This window comes from Somniosus microcephalus, chromosome 5, assembly GCF_052327205.1.
Source record: "Somniosus microcephalus isolate GS21.2 chromosome 5, FLI_Smic_1.0, whole genome shotgun sequence".
Lineage (NCBI taxonomy): Eukaryota > Metazoa > Chordata > Chondrichthyes > Squaliformes > Somniosidae > Somniosus > Somniosus microcephalus.
The window spans coordinates 305072627-305100373 of NC_140991.1; the positions used below are offsets into that span (position 1 = coordinate 305072627).

Below are 27747 nucleotides of genomic sequence, written 5' to 3' on the forward strand. Positions count from 1 at the left end.
TGTTAAATATCTCTCTGCATTTACCTGTTCTTTCCAAATTTATTTTCTAGGATTCATGTTTATGAATGAGGTATTCAGACCTCCTGAGGACAGAGGTTAACAGACAAGTCTGAAGATTTGCTAACTATTGTAATGGTACGGTGATCTCATTATGAATTGTCTTATCCATTTTAGATTTCTGATCCATTAATGTTTGTCCACTACCTTTTACCCCTCACAAGCCCCACTAATCCCCTCTCCCGTGTTCTGCTCCCCCAATACCCCCTCCCCTGTCCCCCTCCCCTCCTCAAAGGAATGGTAGCATAGTGGTAATACTGGGCTAGTTAATTCCAAGAAACCTGGACCTAATAATCCAGGTGAGATAAGTTCAAATCCCACCACAAATTTAAATTTAGTTAATTAAATACATCTGGAATTCAAAAACGAGTAACTTGTACCAGATTGTTGTTATAAAACCCATCTGGTTCACTAATGTCCTTTAGTGGAAGGAAATCTGCCGTCCTTAAACGGTCTGGCCTATGTGTGACCCACAGCAATGTGGTTGACTGTTAACTCCCCTCTGAAATGGTCTAGCAAGTCACTCAGTTGTCAAGAAGGTGGCAGACCCAACACCATGGCCCAGAAATTTGGGTCGGGGGCTTCCCGCGGGTGTAAGCCCCTGACCTGCCCTTACCTAGCGCGCCGGCCATTGTGCTGTGGGCCCGCATGGAATTCCGATCCGGGGCCTGCTCCAGCTGCCGGCGCGCAGTGCTTGCGTATCCCAGGGGCGCAGTTAGTTCGATGCGGCCCCTGGGATCATGTGGGCCATGGGGAGCCAATCGGAGCAGGGAATGCTCCATTCATAAGATTGACAGGAAGAGCTGTCAAAACTTATAAATACTACGGGCCCCAAAACATCACTAAATCTTCAAATACATTTTTTTTTTAAATAAATTTTTTAAAATAAACTATAAATTACATGAAATAACTATTTTAAACAATAATTTAAATTTTTGAAAAAAAAATATTTTCTAACGGGGCTAAAAATAAACTTACCTTTCTTTAACGTATTTAAAAATAATAAACCTGTGGAAAAAATGTTTTAATTTTAATTAATTCACCACTTACCTTGTAAAAAGCAGGCCTTACGCCTGCTTTTTATGTCTAACTTCTGGAGACTCACCCTCCCGGGAAAACCTGTAAAAAAAACTAAGTTCGATGCGCACGTGCTGCCTCTCCTGCGCACTGTTCGAACTCTGAACCCCTTCCTTTAAGGGAACAGAAGTGCCAGTTTCCCGCGCATGCGCAGTGCATGCAGGAAACCGGCACTTCCATTGGGCCTACGGGTGAGTACCCCGTGCGTACTCACCCGTGGAGACTCGAATTTCTGGGCCCATATTCAGTGTCAGCTGTGGCTCAGTCAGTAGCACACTTGCCTCTGAGTCAGAAGGTTGTGGGTTCACAGTCACACTCCAGGGACTTGAGCACATAAAACTAGGCTGACACTCCAGTGCAGTGCTGAGGGAGTGCTGCACTGTCGGATGTTCCATCTTTCGGATCAGATGTTAAACCGAGGCCCCGATGGCTCTCTCAGGTGGACGTAAAAGATCCCAAGGTGCTATTGCGAAGAAGAGCAGGGGAGTTATCCTCGGTGTCCTGGCCAATATTTCTCCCTCAACCAACTATAACAGAACAGATTATCTGGTCATTTTCACATTGCTGTTTGTGGGAGCTTGCTGTGCACAAATTGGCTGCCGCGTTTCCCACATTACAACAGCGACTACACTCCAATAGTACTTCATTGGCGGTAAAGGGCTTTGAGATGTGCGGTGGTCGTGAAAGGTGTTGTATAAATGCAAGTCTTTCTTTCTTCTCAAGGGCAATTAGGGATGGTCAATAAATGCTGGCTTTGCCAGCGACACCCACATCCCGTGAATGAATAAAAAAACAAGTTCCTTTCCCGCCCCAGTTACCCTTCCACACACACATAGGCACAAATAAAAACAAATTCCATTTAGATAGCTGGCGCCTCAGTGCGGAAAAAAAAAATCAAAGACTAGAATTAATCCTTCTGCTTCTGTGTTTTGCCCTTAACTAATGCCTGCACGTGGGGATAGCAATTAGAAACAGAATCTGCTGCAACTGGACTCTGTATTTTCTTCAACATCTCCTTATACTCCCAAATGACAATAACCCTACCTGCTCCATTTCCTGGAGCGAACGATGAATTTGCATAGCATTTGTACATCTCAATTAATCTTTTAGTGCTAATTTCTTGCCACAGAGACATTTAGTTTTAATTCTGCGGATCAATAATCTCTCTTGCGGTGCAGTTGCCATGCAGATTGAAAGATAATGAAGCGAGCACGGTGACTGTTTCCTTTGTTAATTGGGTAGTTGAGAACAGTGAAATATAGAAAGAAAGACTTGCATTTATATGGCGCCTTTCATGACCACCAGATGTCACAAAGCGCTTTACTTCCAATGAAGTACTTTTTGAAGTGTAGCCACTCTTGTAATGTAGGGGACACAGCAGCCAATTTGCACCCAGCAAGCTCCCACAAACAGCAATCTGATAATGACCAGATAATCTGCGATGTTGATTGAGGGATAAATATTAGTTAGGACAGCGGGGATAACTCCTCCTGCTCTTCTTCAAAATGGTGCTGTGGGATCTTTTACATCCACGTGAGAGAGCCTCGGTTTCAGGTCTCACCCGAAAGACGGCACCTCCGACAGTGCAGCACTCCCTCAGCACTGCACTGGAGTGTCAGCCTAGAGTTATGTGCTCAAGTCTCTGGAGTGGGACTATGAACCCACAACCTTCCAGATTCAGAGGCAAGAGTGCCGCCCACTGAGCCATGTGCTTTTTCTGATTACGATGGCCTGGATTTTCTGGGGCCTATGACAGCGTACGCACAGCGTCGTAAGAGCCCCGCAAGTTCCGGGTTTCCGCGTGCGCTGTGCAACAACCCGGAACTTGCGATCTGTCAAATTTCAGCTCGACAGATCATACCCATCCGCAGGAAATGGACATTCGCTGGCGGAGAGTTGGGCTATTTGTCCAACGAATGCCCACAAAACCCTTACACCTGGTAAAAGCAGGCATAAGTCCTTCTTTTACCAGCATAAGGTATTAAATAAATAATTTCAATTAATTTTTTAATTGATTTAACCACAGAAAAACCTTTAAAATTTAGCTTAGGTTATTTTTGGCTCCTTGAAAAATGTTTAAATTTATTTTTCAAACATTTAAATTTTTGTTTTAAATGTTTAATGAAAATGTATTTTAATTAATTTTCACCATGTGATGATTTATTTTTATTTCAGTGTTGTGAAAGTGTTTCTTAGGGGGTTCCTAAGATGCTCATGGGGATTCCGTACGTAAATGGAATCCCCAGAAGCATAATGGGATTCCCCCTTTGTCATTGGTGGGCCTGGCCCATGTGATCTCAGGGATGCTTGTGAACCGCGTGCGCCCCTGGGATACGTGGGCCTTTACGCAGGCCTACGCCCGCAGGCCCAGGAACGCGAGTCTTCAAAGGTCTGGAGCAATCAAGTAGGTACTTGCGATTCAGAGGCATTCACCCGCGGGAAGCATCCGACTGCAACTTCCAGCCCATTATGTTCTAAAATTTCACCTACATGCTTAAAAATTGCATTAGTCATCTGTAGGAGTGTGTAGATCAGATCATAATGACCCCTCCCCCCATTCCCCCTTCCCCCCAATCCACCTCCCCCGTCCCATTGACCTGCTGGCTGGGGGATTGAACCCGTGGGTTGCAGTCCGCAATCTCCCGCTCCCGCTGGGAAGTGGATTGGCCAGGTTCGGGCGGGACTCCAGTGAAAGTTATGGTGACGAGGCCCGGCCTTTAAGATTGGCCGAGCCTCCATGTTCCCCGGGTGTGTGCCGCCCATTTTGGGGCTCAAGCGCGCACAAGCCCACACCATTCCCGCCACCCCCCCCCCTCCCCACTGCCAACCCACTAAATTGGGGCTGTAGTTTCTGGCACCATCCCAGTTTACACGGGGGAGGCAATCTTCGACTTCTATCCTAAACATGAAGGCGGCGGAGTCACCACGACAACAGTCCATTCTTGCCGATGTCAGGCCCGAGCCATTTCGATGTAGGTCCTCGTTCACCTGTTGCCGGCAAACTGCAGCCCGCGCCGGTTGTGGGAGTCTGGGAATCCACCGGATCTCTTACTGAGCTGGCTGAAAGGTCAGATCGGGGAGTGGGGGTGGGGGGTGGTGCGGGAGAGGCGGTCCACAGTGGCCAGAGGTGCTGGTAGCAGGTCAGAGTTTTTTTATAGGCCCCGGAGGAGCATTCCGCCAGGGTAAAGTTTCCTGGGCCACTGTTTGAGTGGCCTCCAGCAGTCCCTTTAAAGATCACACTGGGCTTCTCAACACTGAGCACAACTAGACGGAGCATTCATGGCATAGGCTCTGCTCATGTGTACCTGAAAATTGCAAGCAGGGTCCTACAACTGGCATAAGACTCCTATTTGCATATTACGGTTGATTTTTGTCTGATGACACTTCCATTTATATAGTTAATGGCTAGTGGAAATGGTGTTGCCATCTTTGAAAGGAAGGGTAAACTGCTCCGTCTATCAGGAGGAAGGTTTATTATTTGACGTAAACTTGTGGTTCATAAGAAGGAAGATGACTTGGGCAAAGGGGGAAATGATGGGAGATCCCGAACAGGAAATGCTGGAGGATGTTCAGCCTGTGGCATGACTGGAATTGCTAAAGAATGAAATTAATATATCTGAGGGAGATGGAGAATTGACATTGTAACTTAGTAAAACGACATAAGACGCTTCACAGGAGCGATTATCAAACAAAACTTGGCACCGAGCCACCTAAGGGGATATTAGGCCAGATGGACTTGGTCAAAGAGGTAGGTTTTTAAGAAGTGTCTTAAAGGAGTAGAGAGAGAGGTAGAGAGAGACGGAGAGGTTTAGGAAGGGAATTCCAGAGCTTAGGGCCTAGGCAGTTGAAGGCACGACCGCCAAAGGTGGAGCGATTAAAATCGGGAATGGTCAAGAGGCCAGAATTGGAGGAGCGCAGATATATCAGTGGGTTGTAGAGCTGGAGGAGGTTACAGAGAGAGGGAGCGACATCTTTCTATATTAAAGGTGCTATATAAATGCACGTTGTCGGGCCTGTGCTTCAGCAGCCTCCCGCCTGGGCCGCTTGCCCATTCTTAGCTCAATCTGAAAATTGCATCAGGCAGACCTTGGGCATCAATGGGGTGGCGGAGGTGCCTTCACCTTGCTTCACATACCGCCACCCCCCCCTAAACCCCCGCCTACTCTCCCTACCCCAGGGTGAGAAACAAGCGGGCAGCAGTTGAAAAGCGGCCCCTCGGAAATGCTTAATCTCAACCTGGAGCTTGCCTCCAAGTTTACTCATTGGATTGTGGATGGCCCTAACGATCTATTGGCTATTGATTGTCAAGGTGCAGGCCACAAAACCGATCAAGGAAAGGGCAATTAAAAATAAAGATCATGATCTGGAGGGTGGATTTCAGCACATCACGAGGAGAAAAGGAACTGGTATTTTTCAGCAACTGTATTGGTAATCCTTTGGATGCTGTAAAACCAGTTAACATCCAGCTTATGAGGTACTATAATTGGGTTGCACCGTTTATCATTCTGGCATCTGCCAGACTCACTATATACAGAACACCAAGCACATTCAGTTAATGCACTGGGGATTGCACAACCCAACCGGGAATTATTTGGTGTCTGATGTGCAATCTACTAATCAAGTCAAATTTACAAAGCACTCGGACTATTTTTATTGTAAAACTACATCAGCCAATAAAAGGAACCAACGGCAGTAAGTTGTTGAATAATTTTAACGACTTAACATTCTGTGTTTAGTGTCTTTCAACCGCTAATATGCTTATTAATAAATGTGATCGTTTTGTTATGCCGATAAAATAACATATAGCCCAACGCGGCTTCCTGCCCAACTGAGATGCCTCATTCTGCATGGCACAGCATGCGTGTTAATCAACACTGAGGTGGTGTTGCAGGGAAAATGCTGTCCCTCCCCCAGTCACTTATGCTGCTCCCACCCCTCACGCCCGTCACAAACCCCAACCTCATCCCCTTTGAACTACCTGACGTAAGAAAACTACTAGGCCCTTAAACAAAGCTTTAATCAACTGTTTTACAACATGGAGGTCTAGTTGTGTCCTTCACTAGTTCCTGTTAAGAATGTTCTGCGCAAGCTGGGCCCACGCCCGAGTATTTATACTCTCCCTGGACAGCGCCACCCGCAGGCCGCTCAGTATTATTTCATAAGTCTTTCTTTCATGAATGACTGATTCATGTCACTACCCACTCAACCTCTGTATCCTCCTGTCCCCCTTTGTTCTGCTGTCACTCACCTCACCCATTGACCCACTCCCGCAATCCCACTTGGTCCTCCCAAGTGCAGGTGATGCGAGTCAAGCAGACCCCTCACCTCAACGAATTCCCCTCCTCCCCTCTCCCTCTTTTCCTATCTATTTCCCTCAAAGAGAATCCACTGCCGCCTTATTTGTGCCCCATTGTGTGTCTCTCTCCCACCCTCTCTATCCACATAGGTGGTGGATTTATAATCACAAATGGAAGTGATTAGCTTTGTCCTTATCTAGTTGTCATCACAACACAGGTGAGATAATTAGTTGACTTCAAGATTATGGAAAATTGAATTAACAATAATTAAAGAATGTCACATTGGGGGTAATTTTAGCGATAGTGTAAAGTGGACACTATAAGATTCACCGCCCATTAACTGGAAACTAATATTGGAAAAGATGTCTAATGGGTGTCTAATCTGATATCGCTCGTTTTACACTGCCATCAAAACTTAAAATCCTCTCATTCTGTTTCTCCCCCTTTCCTTCTCTTTAAACCCCTCCACCTGACCCCAGTCTCGGACTCTGTCAATTCAATTCAATTCAATTCAAATCGCTTTATTGGCATGATAAGTTACATCTTATGTTGCCAAAGCATCAAAATACATTTATGGTTTACCACATAAACGCAGTTCTATTCATACAGTGTATAAACAGGTATATCCCTGAGTGTATAAATATACATTCGCATTGTTTATATATATTCTTTTCTTAGTTTACTGGTTGGCTCTCTGTTCATGGCAAGCTGTAACATAGCGTGCCGCCAGTGTTATACAGCTTCTCTCCTCTCCCAGTAGGAATGGGAGTTTTTGGTTGTCATTCAGATTTCTGAAATCAGGGCATATTTGTGAGAATTTTTGGTAGAAATTCTCCCTGATGCCCTGATATTTTCCACAAGCTGTGAGGAAGTGCATCTCTGTCTCCACCACTCCCTGACTGCAGTGCGAGCATATCCTGTCCTCTCTTGGCAGCCTGGTCTGCCTGTGTCTGCCTTTTTCGATCGCTAGGCTATGTTCGCTAAGTCTGTACCTTGTCAAGGTTCTTCTCAGTTTGTTATCCTTTACCATGGTCAGGTAATCAGCTATGTTGTATTGTCTGTTTAGGGCCAAGTAGCAATTGAGTTTGCTTTGGGTTTTTGTTGTTTCTGCCCAATATGACAGATATTTTTCCTTTTGCTTAGCGACGATTGTGTTGGGTCGAATTCTTTGTGTTACCCTGTCACTGTCCTGGGGCTGGTTATTGTTAGTATTGTTGGTAGTTACTTCACTGAGTCCCAGGACTAGTTGACTGAGGGTATTCTTCTTTATGGTCAGCTCTTGGCATTTCAGGGCGTCGTAGTGATAGCATTGGGGATTGCTCATTTGTAGGTGATTCCAAAATTTGGTGGCTCTTTTCTCTCTCTCGCTCTCTGACCCCAGTCTCTGACTCTGTCTGACTTTCTCTCTCTCTGACCCCCAGTCTCTCTCTCTGACTCCCAGTCTCTCTCTCTGACTCCCAGTCTCTCTCTCTCTCTCTCTGACCCCCAGTCTCTCTCTCTCTCTCTGACCCCCAGTCTCTCTCTCTGACTCCCAGTCTCTCTCTCTCTCTCTCTGACCCCCAGTCTCTCTCTCTCTCTCTGACCCCCAGTCTCTCTCTCTGACTCCCAGTCTCTCTCTCTGACTCCCAGTCTCTCTCTCTGACCCCAGTCTCTCTCTCTCTGACCCCCAGTCTCTCTCTCTCTCTCTCTGACCCCCAGTCTCGCTCCCTGACCCCCAGTCTCTCTCTCGCTCTCTGACCCCAGTCTCTCTCTCTGACTCCCAGTCTCTCTCTCTGACCCCAGTCTCTCTCTCTCTCTCTCTGACCCCCAGTCTCTCTCTCTCTCTCTCTGACCCCCAGTCTCTCTCTCTCTCTCTCTGACCCCCAGTCTCGCTCCCTGACCCCCAGTCTCTCTCTCGCTCTCTGACCCCAGTCTCTGACTCTGTCTGACTTTCTCTCTCTCTCTCTCTCTCTCTCTCTTTCTCTGACTCTCTCTCTCTCTCTGACCTGTCTTTGACTGTCTGCTGTCTGTCACTCTCTCTCTCTGACCCCAGTCTCTGACTCTCCCTCTCTCTCTCTGACCAGTCTCAGACTGTCTGTCTGTCTGTCTCTCTGACCCCAGTCTCTCTCTCTGACCCCAATCTCTCTCTCCCTCTCTGACCCCAGTCTCTGACTCTGTCTCCTTCTCGCTCTGTCTGCCTCTTGGGTCAATACATTTTCTGAACCTTAGAGTACACAAAAAAGCTACAAGTGTATAATCAGAACACTCTCATGATTTCACTCACACCCATAAATACAAATAGAAACACACACACACTGTCTCCCTTGTTTTCTAAAAATGAAATAAAAATGCTACCTCAAAAAAAGCTTTCGAAATTTGTCTTCTTGCTTTGCAAAATTGTTTGAAGGAAGGTTCCAGGAAAGCCTGAGAAATGAGGTACTCTGCATATACTCAAACTGCACAATCCACATCTATCTCACAGAATAACAACTCTGGGCAAATATATCCAGTCCAAGCCAAGGAGTTTCAGAGAGTAAATAAAACCAATGGCATTAAAAAAACAAAAGACAATTCAATTCATAACTTTAAATATTATTGTGAAAAATGTAATTTTTATTTTGAATAAATCCTTTTTTTTAGACATTAGAAATTTCAGTTACTGAAGGAAAAAAATACCAAATTAAGAAACACATGCTCACAAAGTGGCAGGATTATGCTATTATAGTTGTGATTCAATGTGGACAAAACCCATTATAAATGTGGAATTTATAAAGGAGGAATAGCTGGCACAAAAAGTTTGACAAAAACATGATAATATTATGCAGAGAGGAAGTGCGTGGAACAGTAAGATTTTTAATATGCTACCAATATATATTTAAACATACTCATCAGAATAATAAGGTCTTGAAATTTGGATATGGTAGAGGGGAAATGGAGAGAACAACAACTTGTATTTATATAGCGCCTTTAACATAGTAAAATGTCCTAAGGTGCTTCACAGGAGTAGTAAAAGACAGAAAATTTGACACCGAGGCACATAAGGAGAAATTAGGGCAGGCGACCAAAAGCTTGGTCAAAGAGGTAGGTTTTAAGGAGCGTCTTAAAGGAGGGTGGAGAGGTAGCGAGGCGGAGAGGGTTAGGCAGGGAATTCCAGAGCTCAGGGCCTAGGCAACAGAAGGCACGGCCACCAATGGTTGAGCGATTAAAATCAGGGATGCTCAAGAGGGCAGAATTAGAGGAGCGCAGATATCTCGGGGGGTTAAATAAATTTAAAACAGAGATAGACAGTTTCCTAGCTGATAAGGGAATAAGGGGTTACGGGGAGAGGGCAGGGAAGTGGACGTGAGTCTAAGTTCGGATCAGCCATGATCCTATTGAATGGCGGAGCAGGCCCGAGGGGCCGTATGGCCTACTCCTGCTCCTACTTCTTATGTTCTTATGTTGTGGGGCTGGAGGCAATTACAGAGATAGGAAGGGGCGAGGCCATGGAGGGATTTGAAAACAAGGATGAGAATTTTGAAATCGAGGCGCTGCTTAACCGGGGAGCCAATGTAGGTCAGCGAGCACAGGGGTGATGGGTGAACGGGACTTGGTGCGAGTTAGGACACGGGCAGCCGAGTTTTGGATCACCTCATGTTTGGGTAGGGTAGAATGTGGGAGAAGAGCCTAGGACCTATGGAACTTGATGTAATAAAACTCATTACGCACTTGGTTTGAGTATAAAGCAAGGCTTTAATCAACTTGTTTCAGAACATGGAGGTCTAGTTGTACTTCACTAGTTCCTTGTCTTACAAAATGTCCCTGGGCAAGCTGGACCCACGCCCGAGTATTTATACTCCTTGGACGGCGCCACCAGCTGGCCGTCCAGTGTTATTTCATGAGTAGTTTTTTTATGATGATGAGATTTATAACAGAACTATTCCCCAGAATGTGTCTGCACTGACAGAAAAGGAAAAAATAATTGGAGCCGTGATTTTTGTTGTAAAATCACAGTTAACTTCCATGCAGTTCAAGAGTAGCTACCAATGCAGCCAAAGCAAATATCATCAGCTGTGGGTTTATGTACAAGACAAAGAACTGGAAACTCTCACTAGTTACTGCCAGACTCTCTATTTTCATACCTTTTTTCAATTTCTCTGTTTTTACATCTGTCTCAATCACTTCATTTTCAGGAGTGCAATTTTCTCTGACAATCCGTGGCAGAATTACCACCAGTTGTTCCTGAAGAAATGCCAGCGGTAGCCCTTGGCAATGGTTTTGTTACTCTCTGTGACAATATGGCAAAATTTAAATATCATAATGTCCACAAAGAGGACATTACATACTGCAATAGAGAATTTGTAGACTGTAGCTGGAGACATTGTAGCGGGCAGGTATGTTTTCTGCATTTAAAAAAATTTTACTTTATTTTCCAAACCATACTCGGTTGGAGTCCAGTCTTACTGACAGACAGTCGGCTGAAAATTCAGTAGCCTTAGCGCCTCATTTGAGGCGCTAGAGGGCCTTGCGCCGGAGTTATGGCCAGTAGTGAAATTCCCTGGGGCCCTAAATCGGCGTTGCTCCGGTAGCGCTGCGCCGGCACCGATGACGTCATCGGTGTGCGCAGTGTCCCGGTTGCCGTGGTAACCCGCCCGAACTCCGAAATTGAGTTGCGGCCGCCTCGCCCGTGGCAGCCGCAACCAGCGTTTTGTCAGAGGTGCCTTACTGCAGTTAGCGCCGGCGCATTAAAGGCCCCGCGGCGGCCGGCCGCTTTCCCGCCGGCCGCCTGCCCGCAGCTCCCTCCCCGGACTTCTCTCCCCCCGCCCCCCCGGAACAGATGCAAGCCCGGCACTTGTCCGAGGTGCCGGGCTCATTTTTAAGCAGATTTGCGCGGGCCGCGGCCGGGTGCAGGCAGCTCCTCCTTAACGGAAGGAGGAGGCCTGCACTTCCCCAGCCTGCCGCACCGCATCGGGTGCCGCAGCGCCGGAATTGCGGCGCGAAACGGCAGTTAGCGCCCTTTTCCAGGCGCTAAGACCCTTCAGTAGCGCCAGCAGCCGTTTGGGCGCGGCGCCACTGAATTTTTGGCGCGCGCAGGGGACTTAGCGCCGGCACTAATTTCCGGCGCTAAAGCCCTGGCTAAGCCAAAACCCAATTTCTAGGCTAGTATCTCCAACAAGACAGAGCGCCGGAAATTAGTGCCGGCGCTAAGTCCCCTGCGCGCGCCAAAAATTCAGTGGCGCCGCGCCCAAACGGCTGCCGGCGCTACTGAAGGGTCTTAGCGCCTGGAAAAGGGCGCTAACTGCCGTTTCGCACCGCAATTCCGGCGCTGCGGCACCCGATGCGGTGCGGCAGGCTGGGGAAGTGCAGGCCTCCTCCTTCCGTTAAGGAGGAGCTGCCTGCACCCGGCCGCGGCCCGCGCAAATCTGCTTAAAAATGAGCCCGGCACCTCGGACAAGTGCCGGGCTTGCATCTGTTCCGGGGGGGGTGCGGAGAGAAGTCCGGGGAGGGAGCTGCGGGCAGGCGGCCGGCGGGAAAGCGGCCGGCCGCCGCGGGGCCTTTAATGCGCCGGCGCTAACTGCAGTAAGGCACCTCTGACAAAACGCTGGTTGCAGCTGCCACGGGCAAGGCGGCCGCAACTCAATTTCGGAGTTCGGGCGGGTTACCACGGCAACCGGGACGCTGCGCACACCGATGACGTCATCGGTGCCGGCGCAGCGCTACCGGAGCAACGCCGATTTAGGGCCCCAGGGAATTTCACTACTGGCCATAACTCCGGCGCAAGGCCCTCTAGCGCCTCAAATGAGGCGCTAAGGCTACTGAATTTTCAGCCGAGAGTGTCTAACCACCCCCCCAGCCTGCCCCCCCTTGACATTCAATGGCATTACCATCATCGAATCCCACACCATCAACATCCTGGGGGTCACCATTGATCAGAAACTTAACTGAACAAGCCACATAAATACGATGGCTATACAAGCAGGTCAGAGGCTGAGTATTCTGCGGCAAATGTCTCACCTCCTGACTCCCCAAAGCCTTTCTACCATCTACAAGGCACAAGTCAGGAGTGTGATGGAAAACTCTCCACTTGCCTGGATGAGTGCAGTTCCAACAACACTCAAGAAGCTCGACACCATCCAGGAAAAAGCAGCCCGCTTGATTGGCACCCCATCCACCACCTTAAACATTCACTCCCTCCACCACCGGCGCACCGTGGCTGCAGTGTGCACCATCTACAACATGCACTGCAGCAACTCGCCAAGGCTTCTTTGGCAGCACCTCCCAAACCCGCGACCTCTACCACCTAGAAGGACAAGGGCAACAGGCGCATGGGAACTCCATCGCCTTCAAGTTCCCCTCCAAGTCACACACCATCCTGACTTGGAACTATATCACCATTCCTTCATCGTCGCTGGGTCAAAATCCTGGAACTCCCTCCCTAACAGCACTGTGGGAGTGCCTTCACCACATGGACTGCAGCGGTTCAAGAAGGCAGCTCACCACCACCTTCTCAAGGGCAACTAGGCACGGGGAATAAATTTTGGCCTTGCCAACGACGCCCACACCCCATGAATGAATAAAAAACAATTATGGCTGCACTGACCCAGGGAGCTGTTTTCCAGTACAACCAGTTTCTAACTGCTCTCATGTCCCCTCGTGATATCACTGACCCACACAGGAAAACTGATAGGGGTAAGGAAGAAAAATGACAGGAGGTAGTTAAACAACCTATGTCCTGGGCAATGCATGGCCAAATGTCTTATGTGAGTTCATGGACTCTTTAAATTATCCTCAAAGTTACAATATTGTAACGGATCTGTCCACTCTGCTATCTGTTGCGGGAAAGGGAAAAAGCCTGGGAGCAGAGCAAGGGAGACAGAATACGAGAAAGAAAACAATTATTCCCCCCAACAGTTGAACAATTCTATGAGCTAATGTTGAATAATTCTACTAGATACTGTTTAATAAAGTTCCATGAAAAATATTGAAAAATAATTCCTAAGTGAATTTTTGATTACATATGTATTGAACATGGTCTCCTTATCTGAGGAAGGATATACTTGCCTTGGAGGCGGTGCAATGAAGGTTCACTAGATTGATCCCTGGGACGAGAGGGTTGTCCTATGAGGAGAGATTGAGTAGATTGGGCCTATACTCTTTGGAGTTTAGAAGAATGAGAGGTGATCTCATTGGCACATATAAGATTCTGAAGGGGATTGACAGGGTAGATGCTGAGAGGCTGTTTTGCCTGGCTGGAGTATCTAGAACTAGGGGGCATAGTCTCAGGATAAGGGGTCGGCCAGTTAAGACTGAGATGAGGAGGAATTTCTTCACTCAGAGGGTTGTGAAGCTTGCAAATTCTCTACCCCAAAGAGCTGTGGATGTTGAATCGTTGAGTATATTCAAGGCTGAGATAGATAGATTTTTAGACTCGTGGGGAATCAAGGGATATGGGGATCGGGCAGGAAAGTGGAGTTGAGGTCGAAGATCAGCCATGATTTTATTGATGTTGAGATGCCGGTGTTGGACTGGGGTGGACAAATGCAGGAAGTCACACAACACTAGGTTATAGTCCAACAGCTTTATTTGAAATCACAAGCTTTCGGAGCGCTGCTCCTTCATCAGGTGAAGTGAAGAGAAGCATACAGGCACAGCATATATAGTCAGAGAAAACTGCCAGATGATTACAGGTAATCTTTCTAACTGCCTTTTATCGCACCTCGACAGAGAGATAATCACAGCAATCAAAGGTGTGAATGGTGTCCAAACAGGTCAGTCAGGAAAACATTACATCAAAGAACAATGAGGTGGGGTCACAAGGGGTCAAATGTTGCAGATGCTGGGGTCTGTATGAAAATCAGAAAAAAACCAAAAAACTTTGCTGGAAATCACAGCAGGTCCAGCCGCATCTGTGCAGAGAGAACAAGCCAACGACGCCTCGCGTCTGGATGACTCTACGTCAGGTGGGGTTACATGTAGCGTGACATGAACCCAAGATCCCAGTTGAGGCCATCCTCATGAGTGCAGAACTTGGCTATCAGTTTCTGCTCGACGATTTTGCGTTGTCGTGTGTCTCGAAGGCCGCCTTGGAGAATGCTTACCCGAAGATCGGAGGCTGAATGTCCTCGACTGCTGAAGTGTTCGCCGACTGGGAGTGAACACTCCTGCCTGGTGATTGTTGTGCGGTGTCCGTTCATCCGTTGTCGCAGTGTCTGCATGGTCTCGCTGATGTACCATGCTCCGGGGCATCCTTTCCTGCAACGTATGAGGTAGACAATGTTGGCCGAGTCACATGAGTATGTACCATGTACCTGGTGGGTGGTGTCCTCACGTGTGATGATGGTATCTGTGTTGATGATCTGGCATGTCTTGCAGAGGTTGCCGTGGCAGGGTTGTGTGGTGGCATGGTCGCTGTTCTCCTGAAAGCTGGGTAATTTGCTGCGAACGATGGTCTGTTTGAGGTTAGGCAGCTGGTTGAAGGCGAGTAGTGGAGGCGTGGGGATGGCCTTAGCGAGGTGTTCGTCGTCGTTGATGACATGTTGAAGGCTGCGGAGAACATGGCGTAGTTTCTCTGCTCCGGGGAAGTACTGGACGACGAAGGGTACTCTGTTGGTTGTGTCCCGTGTTTGTCTTCTGAGGAGGTCTATGCAATTTTTCGCTGTGGCCCGTCGGAACTGTCGATCGACGAGTCGAGCGTCATATCCCATTCTTACGAGGGCATCTTTCAGCGTCTGTAGGTGTCCATCGCGTTCCTCCTCGTCTGAGCAGATCCTGTGTATTCGCAGGGCTTGTCCATAGGGGATGGCTTCTTTAACGTGGTTAGGGTGGAAGCTGGAGAAGTGGAGCATCGTGAGGTTGTCCGTGGGCTTGCGGTAGAGTGAAGTGCTGAGGTGTCCGTCTTTGATGGAGATTCGTGTGTCCAAGAATGAAACCGATTCTGAGGAGTAGTCCATGGTGAGTTTGATGGTGGGATGGAACTTGTTGATGTCATCGTGTAGTCTTTTCAGTGATTCTTCGCCGTGGGTCCATAGGAAGAAAATGTCGTCGATGTATCTGGTGTATAGTGTTGGTTGGACGTCCTGTGCAGCGAAGAAGTCTTGCTCGAACTTGTGCATGAAGATGTTGGCGTATTGGGGTGTGAATTTGGTCCCCATGGCTGTTCCGTGTGTTTGGGTAAAGAACTGGTTGTCGAAGTTGAAGACATTGTGGTCAAGGATGAAGCAGATGAGTTGTAGGATGGCGTCTGGAGATTGGCTGTTGTTGGTGTTGAGTACTGAGGCTGTCGCAGTGATGCCGTCATCGTGGGGGATACTGGTGTAGAGTGCCGAGACGTCCATCGTGGCGAGGAGTGTTCCGGGTTCAACTGGTCCGTGGGTGCTGAGTTTCTGTAAGAAGTCTGTAGTGTCGCGACAGAAGCTGGGGGTTCCCTGTACGATGGGTTTCAGGATGCCCTCGATGTATCCAGGGAGGTTCTCACACAGGGTTCCGTTGCCTGATACGATAGGATGTCCGGGTGTGTTGGCAGTAGAAGTCTCCCACGCGGGGAGTAGGTGGGATGAGAGCGCGTAGGATGCTCTGAAGGTCTGGATCGATGGTCTTGATCAGTCTGTTGAGTTGGCGGGTGTGTTCTTTGGTCGGATCTGCGGGTAACTGTCTGTAGTGTTCCTGGTTGTCCAGTTGTCCAGTTGTCAGTATGCTTCTTTGCAATAGTCCATTCTGTTCTGTATGACGATGGCGCCTCCTTTGTCTGCTGGTTTAAAGACGATGTTGCGGTTGGTCTTGAGAGCGTGGATGGCGTTGCGTTGTGCTCAGGTGACATTCTGGACTGTCTTGTGAGTGTGGCTGATGAATCTGGCGTTGATGCATCTCCTGACAGCTTGAGCATTCATGTCAAGCTTAGGGCAGCGACCCTCCGGAGGGGTCCAATTTGACTCTTTCTTCTTCGGTTGCTGCACCGCGGATCCCTCTGTCTGCTGTTCCGGATCATTGATTGTCTCATTGGGTTCGCTGCTGACATCTTGGGATTTGTGGAAGAATTCCCGGAGCCTCATTCTCCTGATGAATTCCTCTGTGTCTGCCGCGAGGCTGATGGGGTCCATTTTGGTGGCGGGGCAGAAACTGAGCCCTCGGCTGAGAACTTCGATTTCGTCTGGTTGAAGGGTGTGGTTGGACAAGTTGACGATGGACTTCCCTGTGGTTCCAACCGTGGTACCGGGGGAGGCGTGGTTGCTGCTGGTGGTGATGCCGAGTTTCTCAAGCTTCCTGTTCTTGGTGTGCATGTTGGCAGTGTAGTTCCGTTGCCTCGTCTGCTTGGCGGTGTCTCGTAGCTGGTCTGCTGTGTCCTGAGCACAAGCTGAGAACATGGACTCTATCTTGGTTTCAAGGTTGTGGCGTCTGCTGTAGAGCTGTTGTACGAGATGGTTGAGGAGTGTGCGAGAGGTACGACGGCAGAGTCTCTCAGCGTAGTCTCTGTTGTAGGTTGACTTGAGTGGGTTCGTGATCTGTAGTCCTTTCGGGATCTTGTCTGCTTTCTTGCCATCGTCACATGGCAAGAACTCGTCGGACTCGTCGATCGACAGTTCCGACGGGCCACAGTGAAAAATCGCATAGACCTCCTCAAAAGACAAACACGGGACACAACCAACAGAGTACCCTTCATCGTCCAGTACTTCCCCGGAGTGGAGAAACTACGCCATGTTCTCCACAGCCTTCAACATGTCACCGACGACGACGAACACCTCGCTAAGGCCATCCCCACGCCTCCACTACTCGCCTTCAAACAGCTGCCTAACCTCAAACAGACCATCGTTCGCAGCAAATTACCCAGCTTTCAGGAGAACAGCGACCACGCCACCACACAACCCTGCTACGGCAACCTCTGCAAGACATGCCAGATCATCAACACAGATACCATCATCACACGTGAGGACACCACCCACTAGGTACATGGTACATACTCATGTGACTCGGCCAACGTTGTCTACCTCATACGTTGCAGGAAAGGATGCCCCGGAGCATGGTACATCGGCAAGACCATGCAAACACTGCGACAATGGATGAACGGACACCGCACAACAATCGCCAGGCAGGAGTGTTCCCTCCCAGTCCAGTCGGGGAACACTTCAGCAGTCGAGGACATTCAGCCTCCGATCTTCAGGTAAGCATTCTCCAATGCGGCCTTCGAGACACACGACAACGCAAAATCGTCGAGCAGAAACTGATAGCCAAGTTCTGCACTCATGAGGATGGCCTCAACCGGGACCCAGCATCTGCAACATTTGACCCCTTGTGACCCCACCTCATTGTTCTTTGATGTAATGTTTTCCTGACTGACCTGTTTGGACACCATTCACACCTTTGATTGCTGTGATTATCTCTCTGCAGAGGTGTGATAAAGGGCAGTTAGAAAGATTACCTGTAATCATCTGGCAGTTTTCTCTGACTATATATGCTGTGCCTGTATGCTTCTCTTCACTTCACCTGATGAAGGGAGTGGGCCTTTGGCGTTGCGGTAGCATCCCCGCCGCTGGGCCAGAAGGCGTAGGGTTTCGAACCCCGCTCCAGACAGTCCCGGCAAGTGGAGTCGGAGCTCCGGCTCTAAATTCTGGGTTGACATCCAGCGGGATATTTGCGTCCGTGGGTGTGGGTGGCCCCCCCCTCGTATGGGTTGTGGGAGCCCGTAAAACCCTCCCGCCATAGGATTAACCACCCTAATGGCTGGTATGAAGATGGTTACGGTCACGGAAGGAGTGTTAATCGCGGCCAGAAATCCTTCCACCACTTCATACAGTGTGAAGACACGTACAACGACGACCTGACGAAGGAGCAGCGCTCCGAAAGCTTGTGATTTCAAATAAGCTGTTGGACTATAACCTGGTATTGTGTGACTTCCATGATTTTATTGAATGGCGGAGCAGGCTCAAAGGGTTGTATGGCCCTATTCCTGCTCCTAATTATTATGTTGTTATGATCTTAAAATGCTTCTATGATCAGCTGCAGAATTATTTCTTACTAAACTGCATTGACAGTATAACACATGTCTTGGAGTGCATTATGAGCCTGAAAGATGTGTCGTGATTCTTCAGACATAGAGTTCCCATCTCAGTTGCTTAAAATCCTTCTCATGCAAAAGTGAAATGAACTCCCAGGTTTCTTGTCTCATTTCTGGCTTGACATTTTCTAGGAATGGCATTGCACAATTTAACACCAATTTCTGTTGAATTATGGGCAATTTTGTACTTTGGACGAGTGACCACTAGGAACTAGCTTGAAACTGTCTAAACGCAATTCACATAGCAGCCTAACACACTGAAGAGACAACAATCCTTTATCTCCTCAGTCAGGACTGATTCAGACCCAGATTTGAGAAATAAATGGACTGTATGCCATCACATAGAGTAGTCATTATTTCTGCCTTCGATCACCAGCTCCATCATCTGCAATCTCTATGTAGTCATCTTTTTTTTATTCTGTAAAACCTTGCCACCCTTTTGCGATTATGGAAAATCATAGGCAAAAACGAAGATATAACTTTGTGAGAAAGCAGGTGTAACAGAAGAGATATTGTTCCCCAATGTCATTCATTCTGCAGCAAAGGTATGATAACAGCATAGAGCACTGAAAACTGGGCTGTGGACCATTCTGATCACGGTCCAAAAAAAACAATGACTCCCTGCTGGAAAAATACATGTAGGAAAGTCAGATGAGGGCAGGTTGACACCCAACTCTGAGCACTTCCTTTCCCCGACAGACACACGCATATAATTGAATAGTTTGCCAGCACTCACTGCCTAAACCTGCACATAAAGAATGCCACTGCGGTGAAGTACCAGCGTGCACCTATTCACCTTGAATTTACTTGATTCAGGAAAGGGAGGGTGCAAATGTATAACATACAATAGAATGTGGAACTCGCTACCACAGGGAGTAGTAGCGGTGGCTAGTATAGATGCATTTAAGAGGAAGCTAGATAATCACATGAGGGAGAAAGGAATAGAAGGATATGCTGATAGAGTTAGATGAAGAGGGGTGGGAGGAAGCTTGTGTGGAGCATAAACACCGGCAAGGACCTGTTGGGCTGAATGGCCTGTTTCTGTGGTGTAAGTACTATGTAATACTATGCAACTTGCATTTCTATAGTGCTTTTCACGGCCCCAGCACCTCCCAAAAGCACTTTACAGTCAATGAAGTGCTTTTGAAGCGTAGTAACTGTTGTACTGTAGGGAAACATAATGGCCCGGAATTTGTGGTTGTAATGACAGCAAAACTGTCAACGTTTGCCGCCGTTACTGTATAAGACTGACAGCAACTTCTGGCATGTGCAGTTAAAGGTGGAAATCCGGAAGTTGCTGTCAGTGATACCCTGCTCCTCCACAGGGTGTGCAGTTGCAGCCTTCGCAAATGCAATAAGCACAGAATTAGTAATTTAACATGAACTTCAACTTTTTATGCACTATTCTCACTGTAAAAACCATTGAAAAAGTTAAGCCTTGTTGAATGAGTTTTTAACGGTGTACCAAGGCATTATTACTGCTGAGCAACCTCTCTGACCCTGAAAAACTAATTTTAGAAGTGTGGAGTGTTATTCCCTCCATTCCATGATAAAAATTCCATAGATTTTTAAAATGAGAAGAATGAATTTTTATTTTATTTTTTAATGCCTGTTTATGATATTTCAGCTTCTACCTTAATCCTATGTGCATGTCCTAATCTTTATTTTGCTCTCTGTAAAATGATGAAAAAGTGAATGATAATCAGTGCTTTTTACTTCCTGGTTTGCTGTCTGTGAGAATTCTTCAATCTGATTGGCTGCTCAGCCTGCTTGATGACCTCACTGTTCCTGGATGCCACAGATCCCCTATAGATTGCGGCAGATAGAAAGTCACGTCGGAATAGGGGAAATCAATGCCACAGAGCCCGCTAAATCTTTGCGGGCAGCTTTCTTCTCGGTCAGCGGAGAGCGTCGTCATTTCGCCGCTGGCTGCAAAAATCATAGCCATTAAATAATAGATGAATAAAAATATAAAAGAGAATGCGAGTAAAGTATAAAGGTTTTGACTGATTGAAAACTTCAAGGTGAAGCTGTTAAAGAAAAAATGCCTAAAGTGACTAATTTTTATGACACAATAGTCCAGCCTCTGACTTGAGCCCAGTTCTACAGTGTTCCCCATAACCAGCTCATGTCACAAAGCGATCGTCCGAAGAAATTGTAGCTTCTCTTCCCGAGCAATACAATAGGGTTGATTTTCCAATTTTGCGTTGCTGGTATTGAGTTGCATGTATTAGGGGGTTGCGCGCACACCAACCAGAGCTCTCCATCAGCAGAAAGCCGAGGGCAACGAGGCTGTCATTTTTCAATGGGCGCAACTGCTCCCCCACTGCCAGAGTGAACCCAGACTGTTGCTTCAAATTGATGGATAGGTGCATTGTTCTCTGGAATTGCAGTCATTATATCAATGCAACTGTTCTCTCATTTCAAATGTATTTGAATTTTATTGTCAGGGTGCCAGCAAAGTACAAGTGAAAAGAACAGGATTGCACACAAATTAAGGTAAAATGATTCGGTCAGAAAGACTGCTATTTAATTTATTTCTTAAAAGTTGTATGACATTATTACACATGTAAAGAGCTGGTTTTTAAAGAGACTGCACTGAAAAAAAATGACAGTCTTTGAAAATTAATGTTCCATGCATTGTTTTGATAGGATTGTAATGAATATTATATGCAATAACCTGCATTACATGATATTTTTAATAAGTGTTCCAGTAATATAAGTCATATTATTCTTTTACTGCCAATACTGTCACCTCCATCACAATTAATTCTCAAATAGTAGTCATTGCCTCATTGACTCGGAATTTCCAAATTTGATCCAACGTTGGCATAACCATTCATTATCACCAAAAGTGATACTGTGACTCTTGACATTCACTTTGGTACTACAGGGAACTCTTTATTATCCGGCACCGACGAGACCAGCGTGGTGCCGGTTGATCAAAAAGTCCGGATTACGGAGAGGTATACCTACCAAGGTACGAGAGCCCCGTACACAGCCACAGGTGCAGGAGCCCCGGTTACCCGGCACTTGTGCAAGAGTCCTGGTTACATGGCCACAGATCCAGGAGTCCCTGTTGCATGGCCACAGGTGCAGGAACCCCGGTTACACAGCCACTAATATACAGTAAAACTTACCTGAACCTACTTCTGCATTTTGCCGGCTAAAAGAGAGTTTCCTGTATTTGGTACTATTGGAGGTATCCCCTCGTAAAGGCAGTGGATTATACTGCAGGCTAACCGTGCATGCGCCAATTGTCCTCCAGTCCAGCACCTCACCCATGTGAGCAATTCTGTGTGTAAGGCAGGGCAGTGAGTGCTGGTGTTGGCGAACAACCGCACCCCAGGCTGACATCTAAACACACAGCGGGGGGGGGGGGGGGGAAGTTGCTTGAGGTGCGATTTCAGGCCGTGGGCCAACCAATCTGGCAGTGGGGGCCTCGAACTGATGCTAGACCCCCTATTTGCACAGGCACATTTTTTCAGGCGTGGGCACCACATGACAATTAAAAAAAAATCCTTTCACAATATGGTGGGTGGCGCATTTGCAGCTGGAAATGGCACAGACTTCCTGCCCGTCATATTGGGGCCTTAGTATTGGGGGCTTAGTATTGGGGTTTCATTACTGAAGGCTTATTATTGGGGGCTGCGCGGCCAAATTTATCGGCTACTGTTTCTTTGGCTCTTAATTTTCAAAATCAGGCTTTAGTTGACATTATGTGGCAACTGATAGCACAGCTCTAAAGATTTACTTTGCCGATAGTTTAATTGAGAAGCACGGTAAAGGCTCGAAGGGCCGTACAGCCGACTACTCCTGGTTCTTGTGTTCTATAGGAATGACTTACTCTGTGAGTCAGGCAAGAAAGAGCGAAAGTAAGGAAAATAAATTCACGACAATTTACTTTTGCAACGCAAAGGTTGTTGTTCTGTCGGTGAATGTGCATGTGCACGGTTAGTGAAGTCACATTCCTGATTTTGTGGATCTACTCAGCAGCTTGCCCCATAACGGCTCTGATCAGGGCAGGTGCGTCGGGGCGAACAGTGCTAAAAGTGCAATTCTGGTCATGTCATGGTGGGCTGAAAGGTTCACCATGCTCAAGACCAGTCTTGCGATCATGACAAGACCTATGTACTGCTGGTGGCACCCAGATGTGGCAGAGACTGAGCCAAAACTCTATCTCAATTGGAGTCAGGGTCACAAGCACCACTTTTTGTTAACTTTATCGGGTTGTCTCTAAAGGTGCATTTACCTTCAAAGGTAACACTGCAAAATAAATCTGGTATGCCCCAATGAGGAATAAGAATATAAAATCCCAAATAAGAAAGCACCAATTGTTGTATTCAGCATATTTCAATTGTACAGATGCATGTATTTATATGCAGGGCCAGAGTCAGACTTGGATACCAGCAGCTTAACCATGTACCATCTGACATGAATCAACTGAGCGGCCTGTGGGTGGCGCTGTCCAGGGAGAGTATAAATACTCAGGCACGGACCCAGTTTGCGCAGGACATTCTTAACAGGAACTAGTGAAGGACACAACTAGACCTCCATGTTGTAAAACAGTTGATTAAAACTTTGTTTAACGCTTAGACCAAGTGCCTAGTAGTTTTCTTATGTCACCATCTACTTCCTTTTTTAATGACTTAACAGCGTCTACACACACTGAGGCCAGTTTCTTCCATCAGTTTGCTACTCTGGGGACGATTTTGCCAGCCCTGGGGAGGCAGGTATGGAGGCGGGACTGCCGGGAAAACGGCAGAATTTGGGGGCAGGTGCCCACGACCCGCCTCCATGCCTCCTTGCCAGGAGGCAGGTAGCCGTCCCGTGTAAGGGTCCCATCTCCTTGAAGGCGGGAAGGGATTAAAGCCTATTAACTGCCTGTTAACAGGTAGTTAACAGGCAGAAAATTGGATTATCCCCTTTTTGCCCTCACAAGTGCAGGCTTCCCGAAGGCTCCAAAACCCCCCAGGTCAGCGAGGCGAGTACTGGATCGGTGGGGGTCGGGGGGGGGGTGCAAAAGTGCGCTGTGAAGGTAAGTGATAGGTGTAAGGGTGGCGAGGTGAGTATCTGAGGTAGGTGCAAAGTGTTAGTAACAGTGTACTTACCTTTGTTTCTCCCTGCAGGCTTCAGTCGGTGTGTATGCGGAGAGTCTCGGACCTTCGTGTTGCAGATGAGAGATGGCAGTTGCATTCTCAGATGCCACAGCCATCTCATTTCTGCAAAGGAAAGAAACTACACAGAATGTCACTGTTTGCCAGCTTCACAGAGCTGTCAAACGATGAAAATTCATCTGTCAAAAACTTTTGACAGATGAAACACCATACGTGCTCTGCAACCAGCTTTCCCTTAATTGACCTGCTAAGCCCGCTGGGCCGGCTTAACAAGGTCAATCAAGGGAAAATAGCATGGGTTGTCCACAAATCAATGGAGGCGGGACATCGACCCACCAAGCAGCTGTCCCGCCTCCAACGCGCCCCCATTAACAAAACCGCCCCCTCTGTGTGAAGAATTACAACTCTAAATCACTGCAATTGGCATCATTCTTGTTATCAAACATGGGTGGCACATTTTAAAATCGACATTACTTATCTAGCTCAAACGCCGACCCGAGCCCCGATCAAAACAAAACTGCAGACAGCCCTGTGCTGTTTTGTATATGACATGGAGGAAATTATGGCCAGCGTCAATCGTAAAACATTTATATTTAATAGGCTGTAAAATGGAAAACAAACATTCCATGCTGACCACAACAGTCACAATCCCTTGGGGTCCCAATTCGAACGACATGATAAATAGTGAAAAAAAAATCAATGAAAATATTTAGTCATTTACAGCAGTAATATAACACGTTCAAATATATGTGGGTATTACCTGCATTGGATTCACCCCCACTGTTGCTAGCGTCAAGGTAAATACTATTAATAGCTTGTTATTGTGTATCCTTTGCTTTGAAGAGAGTATGAGCCTTTCAGGTCTTTGTTAGACCCTAAGGCCTAGTGATCTTCTTAAGGAAAAGAAAATAGTTTTTTTTTACAAGGCCTGTTGTGCTCCACGAGTTTTCTTTATTTCACACACCATCTATTTCACAACATAGAAAATTCTTGTGCCAAAGTGACACAACAGACTCAAACTTTCTTTCCCCGTGCAGCAGCAAAAGGCATCTCCCAGAGGTCACCATGGGTCAAACTCACACAAAAATGACCGCGGTTAGCAGCAGCTGGCAACTCTTACGCCAAATGACCAACAAGTGCAGAGAAGAAAAGATATCTCTCCTCCCGCAAGAAAGGAAGCTTCTTTCCCCACAGGGACCACAACTTCTATCCAGAAAAGGTGCATTTTTCCCTGTTAGCTTTTTTTATTGCTAGATCTAAAGGTGTTTCTGGATAGCACAAATACAGAGGGGAACGCGGAATAATTGTTTTTTTTTGTCTCTTCTGCCACCTCCTAAGCTGCTGGTTGTCACCAATCAACACAACATTCAGTTTTTCATGCTTAAAACTTACTCTCATTGATTATGCTTTATTCATAAACCTTTTAAAAATATATTTGTATGCACGACCATGGAAATGTCTGGAGCTAATTACGTCTTTAATGATTTATTATTCTAAATAGTGGATTACCTCAGGTTAATAGTTAGTTGAGTGATCATAGAAATGATCAGTTATTAATCTGTTAATAATATTCTACGTTCATGTTTTGGATTACTCTCCTGCAATTACGTTGACAAGTCAACCTTCTTCTAGTTTTTTTCCAAACACTATGGGGGGAATTTTGCCAGCCCTGGGGAGGCGGGTTTGGAGGCGGGACTGCTGGGAAAATGGCAGAAACTGGGAGCGGGTACCGAACCCGCTCCCAACCCGCCTCCGTCCCATCTTCCCGGGAGGCGGGTACCCGACCCGCGCCAGGACCTGTCTCCTCGAGGCAGGAAGGGGATTACAGCCAATTAACTGCCTGTTAACAGATAGTTAACAGGCAGTTAAGAGGCTTATCCCCATTTTACCCCAGCAAGTGCGGGCATCCCGACGGCCGCGAACCTCGCCAGGGTCAGCGAGGTAAGCAGTGGGTCTGCGGGGGTGAGAGAGGTCGAAAAGTCCGCTGTGGAGGTGAGTGGTGGGTGCAAGTGTGGAGAAGTAAATATGAGAGGTGAGTGTAAAGTCTTAGAAAATGATTACTTACCTTTGATTCTTCATGTCGGCTTCAACCCTTGGGGATCCAGAGGTGCCTTATCTCAATGGCAGAGATGACAGAATGATTGCTGCATTCTCAGATGCAGCAGCCATCTGATTTCTGCTCAGGAAAGAGATTAGGTGAGCCTTCAGTACAAGGGCTTGCCTTGGAATAGAGATTGTCAGTGTTTGACAGCTTCTCAAAACTGTCAAACACTGACAATTCATCTGTCATCCTCTGTCACCGGCATTCCCTTAATTTGCCGGTTAAGCCCACAGGGCGGGCTTTACAAGGTCAATCAAGGGAAAATAGCGTGGGTTGGCCGGACGCCGTTGGGGGCGGGACTGAAACCCAACAACCAGCAGTCCCGCCCCCAACTCGCCCCCATTGAGAAAATCCAGCCCTATGATTCCGAATTTAATTGCGGTGATAACAACTTTGAAGCATTAAAATACCATTATATACCAACTCAGTGGCGATAGGCTACATGACCAATTTTCCGATATGCGCCCACAGCATATGTAACGCTGCGCATGAATGCTCAAGACAGACATTTGCCCCCAGATCTCCAGTTAGGATGTGAGCCAAAGGAAGCATTCTCCAGACTGTGTCAGCTGTGGTGCAGTTGGCAGCACTCTCGCCTCTGAGTCAGAAGGTTGTGGTTTCATCGTCCCACTCCAGGGACTTGAGCACCAAAACCTAGGCTGAAACTCCAGTGCAGTACTGAGGGAGTGCTGCTCTGTTGGAGGTGCCATTAAACCGAGGCCCTGTCTGCTCTCTCAGATGGACGTAAAAAATCCCATGGCACATATCACTGGTTTCCTGGCCAATAGTTATCCCTCAATCAACATCACAAAAACAGATTATCTGGTCAATATCACATTGCTGTTTGTGAGAGTTTGCTGTGCACAAATTGGCTGCCGTGTTTCATACATTACAACAGTGACTCCACTTCAAAAGTACTTCATTGGCTGTAAAGCGCTTTGGGATGTCTTGAGGTTGTGAAAGGTGCTTTTTAAATGCAAGTCTTTCTTTCTTTCAGACTTACACTGAGGCAGATTTTCATCTGCAGTGCCTGGGTTGTCCATTAGTATTAATGATTGGAAATTTGTGAGAAGCTTGTGTCTGGATTTGCGATAAGCTCTTCGGCCCCATGAAGTTCTTAAGCCCAGACAAGGAAAATCTGCCTCAAAATCATCCAAAGATCTCGACACCCAGACCTGCCAATCATCCTTGATTAATGAAGGGATATTATTCTAATGAGAATGTGTTCACTCTTTATCCAGGTTTGTGCATTAAAGATCTCATGTCCTGACTGATCTCCAGAACGAACATTTGGTCCGAGTACCACGAGCACTTTGTCTTCAGGCTTCCATTGCGAAATTGAGTAAAGAAAACTATTTTAAACTATTGAATGAAATAAAGTCAACAATTTCCCTATTTGTCATGTGATAAAACTCTGCTGTTATCACATTATAACCAACTGAAAGTCTAATCTAACAGGAAGAGCAAATCATAGAGCTCTTTAACATAGCACCTAAAGTTTAAGATTGTGCCCAAAGTTAAAACAACTCCAGAGTGTCAAATGGCAGCTCAGTTTACACTACAGTCTTTCCTTCTATCTAAACTCCTGGTGCATCAAAAATAATTGGGGAAAAAAACTCATGAAAAATGCAACATGCCAAATCAACTTCACACTGCTCCTAACTTTTGTAAATCTGCTCTTCCAATTGTTAAAATGCAACTTCACTGAAAATAAGCAACAATTGATGTTTTTCTGCTCCTCCAATGACCATTCGTTCTAAACTGTTTCTCATTACTTCTAAGAGATCTCCTTTCTGTCCCTTGTCTATTCTGATAGCGCAGTTATTTGTTCTCCTCAAAAAACTGACCTTTTTGGATTACTTTTCTCCTTCAAATCTAATCTCAATGATCTTGGCAAAGAACCTTATTCCATTGTTGCTTTCTGGTTTGACCATTATCTCAATTCTTTACATCTTCTTTCCCTCTGGATTCATGATGGCATTGTTCCTGTTGTCCTCAAAGTGTGCACCTCAAAAATTGCCCTCATCCTTTACCATTTCTTCAATTGCTCTTAATCCTATTCCATCGTTCCTTCTTCATGTGCATTCATCC

The 27747-nt window shown here is 46.9% G+C and overlaps 1 protein-coding gene and 1 long non-coding RNA gene across 4 annotated transcripts in view; one reads left to right on the top strand and one right to left on the bottom strand.

Moving 5' to 3' along the window:
* On the top strand, nt 1-27102 carry LOC147117869 (uncharacterized). Its single transcript, XR_015078555.1, has 4 exons — nt 1-135; nt 20889-20937; nt 24593-24774; nt 26898-27102. It is a non-coding gene; the product is annotated as an uncharacterized LOC147117869 (long non-coding RNA).
* LOC147117868 (cadherin-18-like) overlaps nt 1-27747 on the bottom strand; it is a 1002068-nt gene that overhangs the window by 381586 nt on the left and 592735 nt on the right. The gene's annotated exons all lie outside the window — the stretch shown is intronic.